Source organism: Gobius niger, assembly GCF_951799975.1.
Source record: "Gobius niger genome assembly, chromosome: 17".
Lineage (NCBI taxonomy): Eukaryota > Metazoa > Chordata > Actinopteri > Gobiiformes > Gobiidae > Gobius > Gobius niger.
The window spans coordinates 12,908,391-12,920,618 of NC_136868.1; the positions used below are offsets into that span (position 1 = coordinate 12,908,391).

At 40.3% G+C, this 12,228-nt stretch overlaps 1 protein-coding gene across 1 annotated transcript in view; it reads left to right on the forward strand.

Annotated features, from left to right (window-relative positions):
* The first annotated feature begins 5,406 nt into the window (after window positions 1-5,406).
* Window positions 5,407-12,228, forward strand: part of LOC306977030 (protein-glutamine gamma-glutamyltransferase K-like) — a 44,278-nt gene continuing 37,456 nt past the window's right edge. The window contains exon 1 of the mRNA XM_079575185.1: window positions 5,407-5,481. The gene's annotated coding sequence lies outside the window, so the exon portion shown is untranslated. The remainder of the gene's footprint in view (window positions 5,482-12,228) is intronic.

The following is a 12,228-nucleotide window of genomic DNA, read 5'->3' on the forward strand; positions in this document are numbered from 1 at the left end:
AATACATGTTTAAACTTATTATTTAATATAATTTTTTGTAGCATTTTATGGACCTTACAATTCAGTTGCACGCAATGTTTCCTTGTATACGCAACAGTGTAGAAAAAATGTTTTTAAACAACAACATGGTTAGATGTGGATACGGCTAGGTTAAGATTTAGAGTCTAGTTAAAGTTTGGCTCCAGAAAATCAATGTACAAAAAGTCCCCACAAGACACAAGTCGTGTGTCGTGTGTGTGCAAGCCTGACAGTGAAAGAATAAATATGTGGCAAGAGACTTTCTTTATTTTCATTTCACAATACAGGGCAACTTCTCTGAAGACGCTGTATCTGCCCTTCGCCTTTGTAAATGTAGCCTCTGTGTGGAAAAGAATGCTCACGTCTGTTCCTTCAATATGTCACAATATGCCCATCACCGGACCGCTCCTCCTGAGGGGACACAGGGGCAGGATCCACTGACCTCGTACTGCCCCGCTGTCAGCTCTGCCCTTCACCTGTGTGTAACTGTGTGAATGAGAAAGATCATGTGACTTTTGTTTGTCTCGTCAAAACATGTCCAACCCCTCTGTGTTGTTGTTGAGAATGGATATTGACCGATGCGGCATCCACACAGGCTCGTGTCAATAAACGGGAACACTGTGTGATAGTAGAGTCCAGGCATTTCAGTTTATCAGCACGACATACTAGCCTATATAGCACATCGTATTTCTGTAATGCAAGGAGATTTACATTTATTGAACTTCCAATTCGTCCAATATCCAGTTTTGGAACCCGGACAAAACATTTTAATTGGGATTACAATCTGTCAATCTCTCAGGAGTCACCACCATGGCAAACCAAATTTTTTTGGTGGATGCAATTTCTGAGTGTTGACTCACCCAACCTCATTACTTCCAATTTATTCTAATCCCTACAACAGAAAAGTAGTTGACAAAGTATTTCTAGTCTTTTCCATTTACCTTTCAATTTATCGAGGTGGGCCTTTTCTGCTCTGTCTGTGAGAATACATGAATGCTGCGTGAACACAACTTGCCCAAAAGCATGCGAACGCTCTGATAAAGAAGTTAATTGACTGTAAAAGACCGCAAAGAAATGATGGCTAATTGCAGCTACAGGCTTTGAAGTGATTTCATCAAGAGCTCACAAGTCGATAAAAGCTGTGCCTAGTGCTTTTACACACATTTCATTGAAAATTTGGGGATTTAGAGGGATTTGGAATGCATCAATCAAGCATGGCATTATGGCTACCTGCAAAAACGGTGATTAATATACGGTCGTTCATTTCCCCTGCTGCTTTATAAGTTGACGTGTTATAGGCAGAAAAAAAAAATCGACGAGCTTCAAGATTTAGTGCATTTTTAAAGGATGAAATCAAGAGCCAGAGTAAATACCAAGTGGTTAAAAACGAGTAGGCTACACTTTAATGTGAATTGATCAAGTTAAAGCTGGGGTGCCCTACTTCTCGTAGTTGTAGTGGGAATTTATTTTTGCCATCACAGAGTATGTTGTGAACACAGCAAAAACAGCTCCACTTGTTTACTGAGTGATGGGAGATTAGGAATCTAAACGAGTGCAGTTTGTTTTGGGGTGGTCCTCCCTGCTTCACTTTGCCACCGCTCAAAGCTGCACACGGGCATAAAACGAGCACGTGAATCATTGGCTTGAACAATTTGGATGCGCAGGAAGGATTGTTAGAAACTAAACTGTTTTGTTTGATCAGGAAAATTCAGGTGCCCTGCTTTAATGTGAGGTTCTTATTGAAAGTTAAGTGTAGCACTTAGAGAAAGGGTTGTAAAGCGCAATACAAGTGTAAGGCATTATTATTATTATTATGATTACATCGTCAGAAAGTAGAAGATTACAAGAATCAAAAACCCTCTTGCCTTTTATTCTTTCAGAGAATACCTGTGGCATTTAAAGTGATAGTCTGTTCCTCCCCTCTTGGACCAGAAAGCCACTCCCTAATTTGGAAAATAAGGAGAGCCCGACCAGAATCTTCAAAAGTAAACAATCAAGCTCCTCCTTCTCCATCCTGATTGGACCTGACAGGCTGGTCCACAGGAGAAGCTCGTCTCATTGGTCAAAGTAGTCTCCCGCCCCGGGGATTCTGATTAGTGTCTGAGATCAGTAAAGCGATGGACTTTAGACATTTTTATTATGTTATTATTATTTATAAACAATGCCCTCTCGCGAGTGGCTCGGGCACACGGCCAATGAGTTAGAGTTTGCACTGTCCTTTCGCCAGACACAAGATCTGGCCCTTAAACCTACAGACTATCACTTTAACTGTCTTTATTTAAATTTTTTCGGTATTCTATGCTTCCTCAACGTGGTCCGACTGTTGTGATGTGTCGTTTATCAGCTGATGCTCTTGAGCATAGGCGGCTTAAGAGGGCGATATGTACTACGCCCTCTGCTGCTTGTTCGTCTCAGGAGATGAACTTTATCTAAACTAAATTTTGCAGCCGGTGGTCGAGCGGTCAGGGCGGCTGCCATGTGCTCTAAACACTGGAGTGTCTTGAGTTCATGTCCCTGCTTCTTGTTACTGAATGTCTCTCCCCACTCTTCACCCGGTTTGACTCTGAGCTGCCCTGTCTAATGAAGCCTCATAGAGCTCTAAACATGGTTGGCTGGTTTACAGCAAAATAAAGACTGCAGTCGATTCAGTTTTGATTAAACTTGAAGGCCCAGCAGGTAGTAATAATGTTATGCTTGACTGGTGTAGATTATAGCTATTGCACATATTACCACTGCCTTTTGAGTCACTTTCGATGTAGGTGTCTGCTAGACGTTAAGTGTGTCACACAGTGGCACAGACTGATTCATCTGACGTTTTTGTTCGTTGGTTTATTCCTATTGTTTAAAAGCATTAGACAACAACACACCTCCTCAGTTATGTTTGCTTTACTCATAGGGATTTCTCTGAAAGTGTTGGGAGTGTCAGTGTCTTAACAAAAAACACAAGACTGCATTTATCTCTTTTAAGATAATAAACAATAATTAAAAAAACGTCAATGGCCTTTTTGTTGCTTTTACTTTCAACTCGATGTTTTAACTGTCTGTCCTAGTTCTCAAAGCAAACAACAGGAAAAAGCTCAAATATGACTGGGCCTTTGTGCTGTCTGACATAACCAGTTTGTGCACTTAATTTTTTCATTTTCTTCTCATTGTGCGGTGAGTCAGTCGCAGTGACTTGTTTGTCGGACAGTAGAGGGAGAGCCACCTGCCACTCAGTTTCCGATTTAGGAGATAATTTTGGCGCGCTTCATTCATTATTGGGCCTTATTTTTGGATGATCCATTCAGACTGGAAATTGTGTGGCCAAACCTGTGAATAATACATTCTGCTGGATACATGAGGGGACACTGAAATCACTGTTGAAATGGTTACGGGAGCGAGCTGACAACATGCGGCGCTACTATTTGAGGCCCAGCATTTGCTCATGAATCCAGAGTTTGGGAGTTTGATCACAGCTGTTCAATACCTATTCAAGGGTTTGGACTTTTCTTCCAAACCGAACTCTCAACATCATGAACTGAGTACAAACACAGTCAACTATTTCATATCCCATTGTTGATATTGATTTGGTTACTGTTGCCATGCCATGACATAATCTGCATGCTCTCTGGGGGTCATTAATCAAAGTGTGTGCAAGGCAAGCTAAAAAATAAAACATGTTACACTTAATATAACACTTGATGTCACCTGTATAACGGTCTTAGGCCCCGAATCTGGCGTGTAAATAAAATAATAGATTACTCTGCTGATCCACTTTTGCACTTGCTTTGCACATGAGCAAACACTTGGCAAATGACCCCCTAAGTATTTTTAATGTTCATGTGACAAAACCAATGTGTCCTGAAAGAAATCCAAGTGAAAATACCTCTGATGAACATAATAGAGAGGAACAGACTGTCTTTCTTTGGACATGTGATCAGAGCAGACGATAGTTTGGAGAAAAACCTCATGCAAGGGTCCACGGAGGGAAAGAGAGGCAGAGGAAGACCTAAAACAAGATGGCTTGACAATGTGCTGGAAAAACTGGCTCTGAAGAACTGTCTCGCTACAGAAAGAGACAGGAGGAGATGGAGATGCCTTGTCGATTTGGTCACCAGGGGTCAGAGTCGACCTGATGGATGAAGAAGAAGAAGAAGAATGTGACTGTGAGGATCAAGTGGTGGTCGAAGAGGTCATGTGCAAATTGACTTAGAAAAACTTAATTACTGGGCTCAGGATAAATGCACTAAACACCCTTGAAAGTAAAAAGAGTAGAACTAGCATATACTACTAGGTCAAGGTACTATTAGGTACTATTAGGACATTGATATCATATTTATTTTCTGTAAAAGATTCAACAATAGATACCCAAAAATGTTGCTTACAAAATAATTGCAGGTTGCAATGAAAATAGTTGGATCTGCTGAGATTTCGTCACTCCAAGTGATTTATGAAGACAGTCTTGGCACTGTCCAGGAAAATCCCCTGTGACCCACAACATGCGCCGCACGGAGAATATGAAGTGTTGCAGTCGGGAAGGCGCTTCAGAGCCATCGCTTCAGTCCCAACATCTGTGGCACTTCTCAGCCGTATATCATTTTTTAAGTTGGATGCTTCTCGGACACTTTTTTTTTGGGACACTGAAGATGTGGCACTTTTTGTTCAGTGTGAATGTTCTGTATTAGTTATAAACTAGAAATGTTTTGAAAGAAATATGTCGTGAAAGACTCAAGACATATTTCTTCCTTCCCCCAACCTCAACGGTCATCTTGTATTCATGTTCTGTTCAAAATAACACTACAATCCTTCCTTAGAAAAAAAGATGTGCTTTTTCCTTCACCTTTTTTCTCCCAGTGTCCCTTGCTCTTTGCTGAGTGCTGTGTTGATGTACAGTATCCCATGGGGCGCCTATATCTGAGTGTGAAACACTGCATTAATAAGAAATTGTATTTCCCTCGATACTGTTTGTGAACGTTGTTAAAAGTTTTGGCTTTGGGTCAAGCGGCCTCTAAAGAAAATGAGAATAAGAAAAAATGAGATTAGTAATTCGATGATAATTTAGAATGACTTGAATATAACAACAAAAGCTGAGAGTTATGAACTTCCTGAACCGAATTAAACTGATATAGATTAACATAGACACTTCAGTCAGTCTCTCTCTATAAATACAACTGCACGGTACATGAGAACATTGATATAAATAGCTCTCCAGTAACTCACTATTGAAAAGCAAAGTTGAGCAGATTCCAAGATGCGACTCCAGAGTGCCTCCTACTTCATCTATTTGCATGTTACACCTAAGGCAGGGTCAGATTACAATAAAGTATGCCAGAAATATCTGTGCTATGGCAATGGGAAGGCGTGTCCCCGCTCCTCCAAGTCTGAGCACAAACTTTTTAAAGTCATCTTGTGTGTTCTTGCCGGAGCTGCAACTCTGCCACGGTCTGAAGCTTTCCTGACTCCGTCTCTTCTCCAGTGAACTGAGTGAGTGGGTTTCGGCTCTTTCCTACATAACCGAGTGACAGACGTGGTAGCTTTTTTTTTAAAACTCTTTTAAGGGGCAAAATCAGTAGCTTTCATTTTGTAGTTCCTCTTAAAGACATGACAGGAATGCTGACCGGACTAACAATGAATGGGAGAGGAAGCTACGCTGACTGTGACTTAAGTTATTTGTTTGAACTGTGTTATAAAAGAGCTTTGAGCATTTATATCAACCTGAGCAATATAGTCTGCTATGGTATTGTTATAGTGCAATGTTTCTGTTGTTGTCTTTTATTCAATAAGGGCATATACATCAATCTTTCCCAATCAGGGTCCCCATGGACACACAGGCACTTGGCAAGGTGTACTTATGAATAATAATAAGAAAAAGAAAAGCCATTTAACTTCATCGATATTCTGCACCACAAATTAAGTTGGGATTCTCAGTATGTTGAAGAAAAACCCACTGGAGCCATAACAGGTGGTAATCATGCTACGGCAATACAACCACATTACAACTTTCTTCACAGTTGTTTTCAATAGTTTTTAAAATAGAGCAAATGTTCATTGTGCATTTTTTCCCCTATGGGTCACTTGACAGCATTAAATACCCGGGACAGTGATGTACTGTACACATTTATCTTGGATTGGGACTGGCATGAAGTGTACTGTGATGTGGTAGTGGCTGGATTTGACACCAAAGGAAAACACTGTTGATCTATATTTATTTAAAGGGACAATGAACATAAAAATGTAAATATGACGGAATAAGCCAAGCAGATAAAAAATAAAAAGGCAAACAGTGTTCAACAATACAGGCTTAAAAGAATATCACTCAAGAGATCAGACATAAATGAAAGAAGGCTGTCACATGTCTGGTTCCTACCATTTGAGATTTGTTAAAAAAACAAAAAAACAAAAGTGGCACAGTTATCAGCTGAGATAAACCTCAAATAAACCTAAGGCAAACCGAAAACCTAAATCAGACTAACCCAAAGGCTTCAATTTCTACAAATGTTCACGTGTTGCTTAAATGTTGTGAAGCACATTGATAATAATCTATATTCCCACTGTTTATAAAATGCTGTCTTTATGTAACCATCAGTGAAGCTTGCTTTGTCCATTTTGCTGCTTGAACTTTGACCCCTCTCACCCTGGGGGCGGCTGTGGGGATATCAGCACCCTCCTGAGGCCACATCACAGACTCCCGTCTATAACACACTAGTGCATTATACTAGATATGCTGCTCACGTTGTAATGGCAGTATACACCACGCATACTGACACACTGTGGCTGCTAAAATGAAAGGTTCCCGACACGTGTTCCACTTCTATATAGTATTTAATTTGGCTCAAAAACCCAATATCCACATCCACATGACACGGTCAAGAAGAATTGTCCTCAATTAACAGCACCTGGTTACATCAGGCCACGCCTTATATAGGCCCAGGGGGGACAAAAGAGACACAGTGCCATATAGAGGCAGGGAGTTAAATAACAGCAACAACTCATAAATGGCTCCTACAACCGGCCCCTAATTGTGTCTGTGAGAGCCAAGAACAATTACAAAACTTAAATTATGGAGCCATTGTACCGTGTCTCAATATATCAAATCAAATGTGGTTCAACAATAAATCAAAAACAATTCAACATATGTTCACTTTTATGTTTCTCATGTCATATTCTACATCTACGTTTTACAGCCCTTTAATCAATCCTTGCATTGTCCAACAATCAAGTAACCTTCCATCGCTTTCTCTTAAATTGTGTTCTCCTTTTAAGAAAGACAACAGTTTCTGCTTTGTTTTTGCCCAACACAAAAACTTCATCTTTCTTGATCCATGGCAAGGAAATCCAGTTGGAGCTCTCAGAGCTCAGCATGATGAGCCGTTTGTCCTGGGAGGACATCATGTTTGCGCTTTCCCTCCAGGTTCCATGGATGCAGTTGTCATCAAAGACCCACTTGCCGGCCCCTGTTTCGTTCCTTGGTTCCACCAGGGGAGGACAGTCAGATGGAAGTGTGGAGTTATTTTCCCCAGAGGGCTCAGAAGTGTCTTGCTCGTCAAGACTTGCTGGATCATCAGGTGTTGTAGAGGACCAATCTTCTCCATTTTCTTTGTCAAACATTTCAGACATCACATCTTCATCTGGTTCACAATTGAAATCCTCAGTGTCGGCGCCGTCTTCGAAGTCCAGCCATAACTTTATTCCACTTAAAAACTCAGAAGAGTTTTGTGTTGTTGAAGTGAACCAGTTGCCATTAACTCCCCTTTCATGGTCAGAAAGAGAGTTCCACAGTTTCTCTGCTTCATTTGCAAACCCTTTAAATCGGTCATAAAGACACCTGAGAGTCTCTGTACATTCGTGCACCATAGCTTTAATAATAGAGGGTTTTAACTCTGATGCTGCATTGAAGTATATTTTAACCTTTTCCGCCATGTTGGATCAACCAGTGTGTAGTTCAGGTAGGTTGGCTACACACCTGTCCAGCCAAGTGCAGCAGGGCTGCTCAAACTCAGCTACTTCCCAAAGTTCAGCATGTGATTGTCCAAACGAGCAGATTGCATGCAGGTTGTAACAACACAACTGCAGCAGTTCCAAGTTCCAAGTTCCAAGTCCACCAGTCAAATCCAGATCTTCCAGGATTGAGATTCTTCTTGACTAATGTAATGGCAGTATACACCACGCATACTGACACACTGTGGCTGCTAAAATGAAAGGTTCCCGACACGTGTTCCACTTCTATATAGTATTTAATTTGGCTCAAAAACCCAATATCCACATCCACATGACACGGTCAAGAAGAATTGTCCTCAATTAACAGCACCTGGTTACATCAGGCCACGCCTTATATAGGCCCAGGGGGGACAAAAGAGACACAGTGCCATATAGAGGCAGGGAGTTAAATAACAGCAACAACTCATAAATGGCTCCTACACACGTCATACAAGGACCTTTGACCCTGTTTGGACATCACGTGTGGAAAATTTAAATTACTTCTTTTTTTACCAATAAATACAGCATTAATTTTCCAAAAAGGTTTTCCACAATTATGTAGTGGTGGTTTACCTGTTGGATTTAAAATCATTAAGAGAGAGACTGAGCGTATTTAAATCTGCACATTTAGTTTTGATTTGAAGTTAGCTCCCAATTTTTAAGCCCTGTTTTTTTTTTTTTTTTTTTTTCAATTACAACGCAGTTTTGATGGAAGCAATATTTCTGCTTTCATTTCACTAAACTGTAACACTTTATTGTACACTACCTTGATACATTGTGCCCAAATAAATAATAAGTAATAACTTGTACCTATGGGTTAGATACACAATGGAATAATATGTATTTGTAGTTTGTCGGTACATAATGTAATAGGACATAACTCTAACCCTAACCCTAAGAGTCTCGTGTCCTATTACATTATGTACCTACAAAGCACTAATTCAAGTTATTCCATTGTGTATCTAACCCATAGGTACAAATTATGACACATTATTACAGAGCACATTACATTGTACTAAATTTAGTTGGGTACAATGTATTAAGGGACTGTAAAATAGTGATACCCACTGTTTCAAAATTACATCTCCCAAGAACAAAACAAATGTACATTTAATTAAAGTTTTACAATTTTTACACAAATTAGCAACACGTGTGTTTTACAAATTCTCAAAACATTTCCAAAAGCTTAATTTTTTATTGCACATTGTATTTTCAGACGTTTCATTTTTCATTTTTAACGGAGATTTTCATCATTGAAAAATTCCTCATAAATGTACAAACAAAGATGAGCTTTTGCTGTGAGCAGCTCAGCTTTACAAAGACATGACTGTAGCTTTACCAGCTCGTCGCCTGGAGATTTTAACCTCTTAACCTGTTAAGAGGTTTTAACCTCTTAACAGGTTTTAACCTCTTAACCTGTTAAGAGGTTTTAACCTCTAAGAGGTTTTAACCTCTTAACCTCTCTTAATCCCCACCTTTAACCAAGAGCATTTTTTTGTCGTTTAGGTCACTTTTTTTGTGGCTTTCTTGTAGATTTTTTGCTGCTTTAGTTTTCGTCACATTTTGGAAGGGTTTTGGTCGCGTTCTTGTCTTTATTAATGGCTTTTTTTGGTCATGTTTTTGTTGTTTTTCATCTCATTTTTGTTGCTTTTTCATCTCTCTTTACTCGTGTTTTTGTCTCCTTTTTTTGTTGTGTTATTGTTGCTTTTCCGGCACGTTTTTGTCATTCTTTTGTCACATTTTGGATGTGTTTTTGTTGTGTTATCACCTTTTTCAATCCCTTTTTTGTCGTGTTTTTGTCATATTTCGCTTCTTTTTCATCATCCTTTAGTCGTTAGTATAGTCCAAAATGTTACGCCGTGTCCCTTTAATGACAGCTCTAGTAACAAAACATGCCCGTTTTGTTCCACTGCAGTATTCATCAGAGCTATAGCATTGTACAAATGTTGCTCATACCCTGCCACCCTAAAGAAAACCGTGGGATTTTATGGGATGTTGTAGAGGCTGATTCTGGAGTGGTGTCCCGGAGCGGGGGGTGGTCCACTCTTTAGATGATTAAGTGATGAGGATCTGAGCTCAAAGCAGCCTCACTTATCGGGCGGCTCATCTCCCCACATCACACGCTCATATTCTGTACTGGGACTCCTTATCTCTACGTGATTTATTCAGGACATTATTGAACACACAGGAGAATATATAGCCTTGGTCGCCCCATAAACACAACAGCTTGCTGTGCTTCATAATACGTCAAATGCAAAGAGGCAGAGTTTGCTCAGACAATGCCAGAAGAAATGGAAAACTTTCTGGGATTGATTAGTGGTCCATAAAAAGTGATCTGTGACTCCTGTTTAAGGAAGTGGCCTTATTGGACATTTGTCAGGACCCATGGATTATGTTTTAAAAAGAAATCAATTCAGCAATCCAGAAGAGACTATCAGGTATTGCTTGATATTGTGTTGTTTTATGAACACAGTCGATCACTGGCTCCAAAACTGTGGTAACCGTCTCCTTAGTGAAAGGGTACGTTAAAGGAACAGGCCACAGTTTTTCCATACTGAGATATGTTCTTACCTGAGCTTAGACGAGTTGATACCAATGGGCGCTGGCTGCTCTGCTTTATGACCACGACACTGGGGGCCGCCATTGCACCGCCATTGCTGTAGTACCTCCATATCGCCACTAGGCCCCCATTGAAAAGCATTGGAGTTTAGACACCTTAAAAACAACTTTAACGCCTGGTTTCAATTTTTTCAACACTAGACTAGGCTAGATATTCCTCCTGAGATAACGCTGGGTTAATCACAATATATGAAACCAGGCTGGTTTTCGTAATATGAATTTTTGAAATCTCGTACTTAATGAGGCTCGGACTGTTAGCATTGGAGCAGCGCGAGCTACACGTCACGCAAGGGCCGAGTCTACGGTGAAATTCCCGCCCGTAGGCCCTTTTTAGGAACATGCTTCATCAGAGCTGGGGAGGGGGAGTCTGTAAATCCACCATGAATTCCCCCACGGCCGTGGTCATTCTGGTAAACGGGGAGGAGTGAGCATAAGACGTCCATTATTTTTTACAGTCTATGGTTGATACGTACCTGTCTTGTTTTTGTGTGTGTCCGTGGAAGAGCAAGGTCGCTTCTCACTTCACCTCTGTTTGGAGCTATAAGAATATACAGGGAGAGGCCAAATGCTAACAACATCTTTGGTCGTTTTGCGTGACTGAGCACACGCACAAACACCAGACAGGTACGCATCAGCTCATCTAAGCTCAGATAAGAACATATCACAGTATGTAAAAACGTATAGTTCAGGATAATCTGAATACATTTAGATTCTCTGCAACAACTGTATGCAAATGTTATGACTGAAAAGACGGATATGTTTGGGAATAAGAATATTGTTTACATGTAACAAATAAAGCTAATGTAAATTTAATCTAGTGCTATCAGTATTTGACACAGTGTTTTTTGGTTCTTCAAAGCAAACCCCATAAATGTATGCTTGAGTTTTAAAATAGAATACATTTGGCATGTGCTGCATTCACGGACAGGGTTTTCAAGTGTGTCGGAGCGGACCCAGAGCCTCTGGGGAAACATAATTGCAAAGGTTTCGAGACCAGTGCAGCAAATAATATACTAACCTCTACTAAATAAATCAACATCAGACTGTTAAGGTAAGTCTGCAGTAGCAACACTACAGCAGCAAGAAGTCCTCCTACAGTACTTCGTCAACCAAAAAAGACAAAAAAAAATATTAGATTAATCCACCAACTTGACACAACCTCACAATCTGAAGATGGATCCCCGGGCGCTGCACCGTGGCTGGACTTTTTCAGACTGCAGAGAAATCATTTCTTAACGGGGACAATGAAGTTACCTTTACATACATTTTCACTTGCCCAATGCAAAATACACATCAAATGTTTAGCTATTGTACTGAATAAGTCTCTTAGAGCAGCCTGAGCTGAGCCCATAAATCCTATGGGTCTTGTGCTCCAAAATACATGCAAATCTTCTCCCATGCCTTCAAGTTGAATTTACAGGCAAACCAACCGGATATCAAAGAGTGATTGATATCCCATTACCGTTTCATGTCTTTTATTGTTTAGATGTTTTTCTCTTTTTTTACTCATCATCTGTAATTATGACGAGCAGTCCCCATCTTTCTGTCACCCACTCCATGTCTGTGTGAGTTCTTCAGCGCTGGGTCCATTTGCATTTGAATGAGGAAACTGTCTGTGAGCTTCCCGGGAGCTAG